This window comes from Drosophila albomicans, unplaced genomic scaffold, assembly GCF_009650485.2.
Source record: "Drosophila albomicans strain 15112-1751.03 unplaced genomic scaffold, ASM965048v2 utg000326l_pilon, whole genome shotgun sequence".
NCBI lineage: Eukaryota > Metazoa > Arthropoda > Insecta > Diptera > Drosophilidae > Drosophila > Drosophila albomicans.
This window is the reverse complement of record NW_026263609.1, coordinates 5,549-12,500: the sequence shown is the minus strand read 5'-3', so window position 1 is coordinate 12,500 and position 6,952 is coordinate 5,549. Positions and strand designations below refer to the sequence as shown.

General features: G+C 35.1%; 1 pseudogene; it reads right to left on the bottom strand.

Moving 5' to 3' along the window:
• Positions 1-29, bottom strand: part of LOC117577327 (small subunit ribosomal RNA) — a 1,997-nt pseudogene extending 1,968 nt beyond the window's left edge.
• Between the last annotated feature and the right edge of the window lie 6,923 nt (positions 30-6,952).

Below are 6,952 nucleotides of genomic sequence, written 5' to 3'. Positions count from 1 at the left end.
ATATAACTACTGGCAGGATCAACCAGAGATAATGTTCATTTCATTATGTAAATATATTTAAAATATAATTACATAAATCTTCAAATATGTAAAAATACATGACAACTCACAAATATTTTTTGAATAACAAACGATAATATTCAATAATTGTATATATATATAGTAATATATCCACCACCAGAATAATTTCTCGTACATGACAAACACTCACAATTATTCCCCTTCCAAATTCTTTCCCAACAAATCATATCATAAACATAAACATTTGTCGCGACGGCACCAACTGTCACAAACAAAAAGATCCTATTACATTGGCGATCGTGCCACTTCCAAAAAATCCAAAGTCCATTAAAATTTTCCATTTACAACTTGAGGACTCAGCATTACTGCACTAAACACAAACACAAAACATCACACGTATGTTAGCCCTAAGTCGTAATAAGAACTTTCATGTTAGAGCTCCAGCATATTGTGAGTTCAGTTTTTAAAGACACTTTCCTCGCTTAAGACGCGTAGCCCGCGAACTTATAAATAAAAATAAAGTAGTCTATTAAGTAAACAAAAATAAATCCTTGTGTTTTATTTTTTTTTTTACTGTTCGTGCACCGCGAACATCTAATTGGCGCAGCCGGTAGGATACGTCGTACTAGTTACTGAATCAACGAAGCAGTCGTGAACCGCTAGAAGGACTCTAACATTGTCCTGGGTAAACGCGTCCTAGTTGTGAACTATACAAAAACGTATCCGCAAAAAGAACATCTACGTGTGTGAGTGAATTATCAAAACGGCAATACTAAAAACATTGTAAAAAACCCGTCATAATAAAAAACTCAAAACCCGAACCACGTGTGTAAATCAATAACAAATCAAAAATGGCAACCGAACTAACAGAAGCACACTTAAACCAGTGTATAAATCAAATCAAACACGTGCCAGCGTTTGATAACGGAGCAGAAAATTTGTCAGCATTTATAAAGAGAATAGATTTTATTCTGTCTCTATACCCAACAACTGATGTACGCCAAAGCAGCGTAATCTTCGGTGCTATTGAACGACAACTGGATGGAGAAGCCTTGCGTACATCCCAGATTACGCAATCCAACAATTGGATGTCGCTGAGATCGTCCCTAATCGAGGAATTCAGGACACAGACACCTTATGAAGAGTTACTAAGAAGACTATACAACACCAACTGGAATGGAAGTCTACGTAAGTTCGTCGAAGAGCTCGAGAGAAAATCCTATATTGTTAGCAATAAGTTAGCACTAGACACTGACAGTAGCACAGCAATAATATACAGAAATGCATTAAAAATTACTACAAAAAAATGTAATAACCAGAAAATTACCAGACAGGATATACATGACCTTAGCAAGGCATGATATAACTTCAATAAGCAAGCTAAAAGCAGTTGCTCAAACAGAAGGCATTTATGAGTCTTATGAGACTCAGAATAACCATAAAAGCGAAAACAACAGTCGCAGAAATCAAAATAAATCTTACACAAACTATTCAAACAATTATCATTCAGATGATTTGTCCAATTCGAAACCACAAAACAATTACTCGAATTCAAATCAGAATAATCAAAACCTTCACCAAGAATTCAATAAAAAACTTAATGAAGCTCAACCCAAAACCCTTATAACTATTCGAGGGATACCTCAACAAGCCGTGGGCGCTAACCCACCGATGAAAAGACAAAGGGAAAGCCAAAGTGGCCAGTTCAAAATGGAGCAAGGTGAAAATTTTCATCAAAGTGCCTCGGAACAAAATGCAGAACAAACACACCATACATAAAAATCAAAATGAATGAAGTAAACCTAAAATGTATCAATGATACAGGTTCTTCAATAAACCTTTTAAAACAAAATAATTTCAGTTTTCCGACTTATAAAAATCCAATCAATGTCCAAACAATTAATGGCACTACTGAATTATCAGAAAGTATACTTTTTGGTCCCAGTAGACTTTGCCAATAAAACAAAAATTTTACATTCATAATTTTTCTGAAAATTATGACATGCGCTATTAGGAAGAGAATACTTAAAAGCCAGTAAATCCCAAATTGATTATGAAGATGGCACAGTTACATTAGGAGAATATAAATTTAAATTTCAAAATGAAGAAGAAAATTCTGAAGAAACTAACACAGAAAACTACGCAAACCCACCTTTGACCGAAGATAGGCCCCTTCAATTTCGCAATTGAAGATGAATTAAAGGAGTGTAATGAGTTCAGATTAGAACATCTTAACACTGAAGAGGTAGAAGAATTAAAAAAGATTTTATTTGAATTTCGCGATATTTAGTACTGGGAAGGTGAAAATTTGACTTTCACCAGTACGATTAAGCACTTAATTCAAACGAAACACGAAGACCCAATATATAAAAGACCCTACAAGTATCCACAGGCTTACGATCAAGAGGTCAATAAACAAATTAAACGAAATGATAGAGCAGGGCATAATTAAAAAATCAAAATCCCCTTATTGTTCGCCCATCTGGATTGTTCCAAAGAAAATGGACGCTTCAGGAAAGCAAAAATTCCGGTTAGTCATTGACTACCGAAACCTCAATGAAATAACCATTGACGACAAATTCCCCATACCAAATATGGATGAGATCCTAGATAAGTTAGGCAAATGCCAATACTTCACTACGATCGATCTTGCAAAGGGTTTCCCATCAATCCAAATGGATCCCGATTCAATTGCAAAAAACTGCCTTTTCAACCAAGCATGGTCACTACGAATTTACTCGTATGCCCTTTGGGCTTAAAAATGCTCCAGCGACTTTCCAGCGCTGTATGAATAACCTACTTGAAGATCTGATTTTCAAGGATTGTCTAGTTTACTTAGATGATATTATTATCTACTCCACTTCATTGGAAGAGCATATATCATCCATTTTCGAAAGTCTTCTCAAAACTTCGGGAAGCAAATTTGAAATTACAATTAGACAAATGCGAATTCATGAAAAAGGAAACTGATTTCCTCGGGCATGTAATCACCACGCAAGGTATAAAACCAAATCCAAACAAAATTAAGGCAATTGTTGAATTGTATTGAATTGTACCAAAGACACCAAAAGAAATCAAATCATTCCTAGGTTTATGCGGATTTTATCGCAAATTTATACCCAATTTCGCAAATATTGCAAAACCCATGACAACAAAGTTGAAGAAAAACGCCACCATAAACATAAAAGATCCCACTTATGTGTCAGCATTTGAAAAAATTCAAAGTTTTAATAACGTCCGATCCGATACTAGTTTATCCAAATTTCGAGAAACCATTCTCATTGACTACAGATGCTAGCAACTTCGCTATAGGCGCCGTTTCTATCACAGGAACACAAACCCATTTGCTATGCAAGTCGAACTTTAAACGAACACGAATCAAACTATTCAGCTATAGAGAAAGAACTATTAGCTATCGTGTGGGCAACCAAATATTTCCGTTCTTACCTATTCGGTAGAAAATTCCAGATCTTAAGCGATCACAAACCACTAGTTTGGCTCAGTAACATTAAAGAACCAAACATGAAATTACAAAGATGGAAAATCCGATTAAACGAATACGATTATCAAATCAAGTATTTACCAGGAAAAGAAAATAACGTAGCAGACGCACTTTCACGTATAAAAATAGAAGAGAATTTCTTAGGAGAAGATGCAATTAGCACAGGAGCAACTATACATAGTGCTCAAGAGGACAGTCAATATCACATACCAATAACTGAAAGACCTTTAAACTACTTCAATTCAGGCAAATAATCTTAATGATTTTATAAATACATTTAATCAAGGTATTAATATTATAAATAATCAAAGCAAAATTTTGGAAGAAGAAAAACAAATTAAATTCATTAATTTTTAACATTGAAACATTTTACCGAATATATAGAAGACATCGAACTAAGCTACAATTAACTCGCTTAGGAATATTTAATCCAAAATTACTTAAACACGATCAAATAGATCACATTTAATCACGAAAAGTTGATGAATATTAAAACTTCTGCTTGGTTCAGTACACTTACAAATGAAATTTTCATCATGTCCCATATTCCATTGAGTAATCTTGAAACCAAAACTTTCCAAGTAATCCCTTACCCAGATAAGAATGGACAAATCATCAATGAAAGTGTTGAAGGAAAATTTTATTTACACAATAACTTTGTTTCGAATTCAATCTCTAAAAAGATCATAAATGACCAATGCATAACTAATATAATAAAACATGAAACTCCAGTTTGCACCTTTAATAAATATCGTAAACAAGAATTTATACAAATAGTAGAACCAAACATCATAATAACCTGGAACTTAACCAGAACCAAACTAAATCAAAATTGTAATGATTTAGAAATATACATCGAAAAAGAGATAAAATAATAATATTTAATTGTACCATTGAATTAATAAATGTTAAAATTTCAAATAGAGCGCAACAATTTACAACTATTATGTTTACAGAATACAATGTAACTAAATAGAACCACTATCACACATTGAAATAAAAGAAATGATTATGTATAACAATAGAGAAAAAACAATAATTATAAATATCCAAAAATTATGATTGTATTAATTTTAATCCTCATTGTTATATACAACTTAGTGAATAAGAAAATTAAAACACTATTCACATAATAACACAAAATTTGTAAGAACACATGACACAGACATAAGTGCTAATGCTGAAACGATAATATTGAAATTCCAGTCCCACTTATGTACCCCGAACTAAACGCTTGAGGACAAGCTAACCTCTATAGGTTGGAGGAGTAATATATCCACCACCAGAATAATTTCTCGTACATGACAAACACTCACAATTATTCCCCTTCCAAATTCTTTCCCACAAATTCATATCATAAACATAAACATTTGTCGCGACGGCACCAACTGTCACAAACAAAAAGATCCTATTACATTGGCGATCGTGCACTTTTCCAAAAAATCCAAAGTCCATTAAAATTTTCCATTTACAACTTGAGGACTCAGCATTATTGCACTAACACAAACACAAAACATCACACGTATGTTAGCCCTAAGTCGTAATAAGAACTTTCATGTTAGAGCTCAGCATATTGTGAGTTCAGTTTTTAAAGACACTTTCCTCGCTTAAGACGCGTAGCCCGCGAACTTATAAATAAAAATAAAGTAGTCTATTAAGTAAACAAAAATAAATCCCTTGTGTTTTATTTTTTTTTTACTGTTCGTGCACCGCGAACATCTAATTATATACATGTTATACTTGACATGTACTATACGAATGTGGCCATAATTAGATAGCATTCACGTTCGCTAGTTATAATTCATAATTGTTTATATAAATATATATATTATATATAAAATATATATGCATATAATCGTTCAAAAATATCATTTTATTTCAACTTACTAAATATATTATATCACACATGCATATTTATAATTTAAATTCAATTAATTGAATAAAAAATTATTTTATTTTGATGACAAATTGATAATTTTATCTAATTCTGCATTTACGTGTAGACAATATTATATTAGTAAAAACCTCCGTCCACAATAGTGTCCTAGAGGATTTTTCAATTATTCACAAAATATTAATTCTTTAGCTACGAAACACCGTCTTCTTTTGAAAAAGACATTTAATACATTATATGCTTATATAATAGTAATAATTATATAACCATATAATAGTATCAATTTTTATATCGGATGAGACTAATAATTAATTAATAATAACATAATTATTACTTAATATGCAAACTGAAATATATGCATCCAATACATATATACGTGATGAGCACACACTGCCACCATGTATAGGTTTGTACCCACAGCACAACCTTTGGCAGGTCACTCGTCATATAAAACGACCTACTAAGAGAGTTGCTCCAGTCCAGCGTGCTAGTGGCGCCTGGTGCCGCACAGAGCAAGAACGAGCTGAAGCTTTTGTGGAGCACCTCAGCGAAGCCTTCAAGCCGATAATAAGATGCACCGACCTGGGATATCTCAGCTACGCAACGTGCCCTACAACTATTAGATGAAAACACCAACAACAACCAAGAAGAGCTAGCTATGGTCTCTCGGTGGATGAGGTCAAACTTGAGATCGAGGGACTCAAGACGAATAAATCGCCGGGCGCTGATGGCATTGAAGCACTGGCTATTAAGCTTCTTCCCCCTCCCTGCCTACAACTCCTCGCCAACATATACAGCAGGTGCTTTCAGCTAGGACATTTTCCAACCATCTGGAAACGAGCAGAGGTAATTCTTATACCCAAACCTGGCAAACCTGAAGCCAATCTTGGCTCTTATCGTCCGATAAGTTTGCTGTCGATACTCTCCAAAATACTCGAAAGAGTATTTTTGCGCAGAGTATTGCCAGTGCTGGAAGAAGCTGGGTTGATTCCGGATCACCAGTTTGGCTTCAGGCGTTCTCACTCCACCCCGGAACAATGCCACCGTTTAGTCAAAGTGATACTGGACGCATTCGAGGAGAAGAACTACTGCTGCGCCGTAATGCTTGACGTGAAGCAAGCTTTCGACAGAGTCTGGCACCCAGGGCTACTGCATTTCTGCAATCTTACCTCGACAACAGAAGCTTTTATGTCAGATGCGGAGATGCGCGATCTACCACAAAAGGTATCGAAGCCGGTGTACCACAAGGTAGCGTCCTAGGCCCTCTATTGTACACGTTGTACACAGCGGACATGCCTACATTTTTCAACGAGAACCTATTGGTTGCCACATACGCTGATGACACAGCCTTCCTTGCCACAGCAGGAACCCCACAGGATGCGTCGGAAATTATTCAAAATCAGCTAAACACCATCGAGCCCTGGCTGCGGAGGTGGAACATCTCGGTAAACCCTGAGAAGTCCACGCAAACCACATTTGCACTCCGCAACGGCAATTGCCCGCCTGTCAGTCTCAATGGGGAATATATTCCCGAA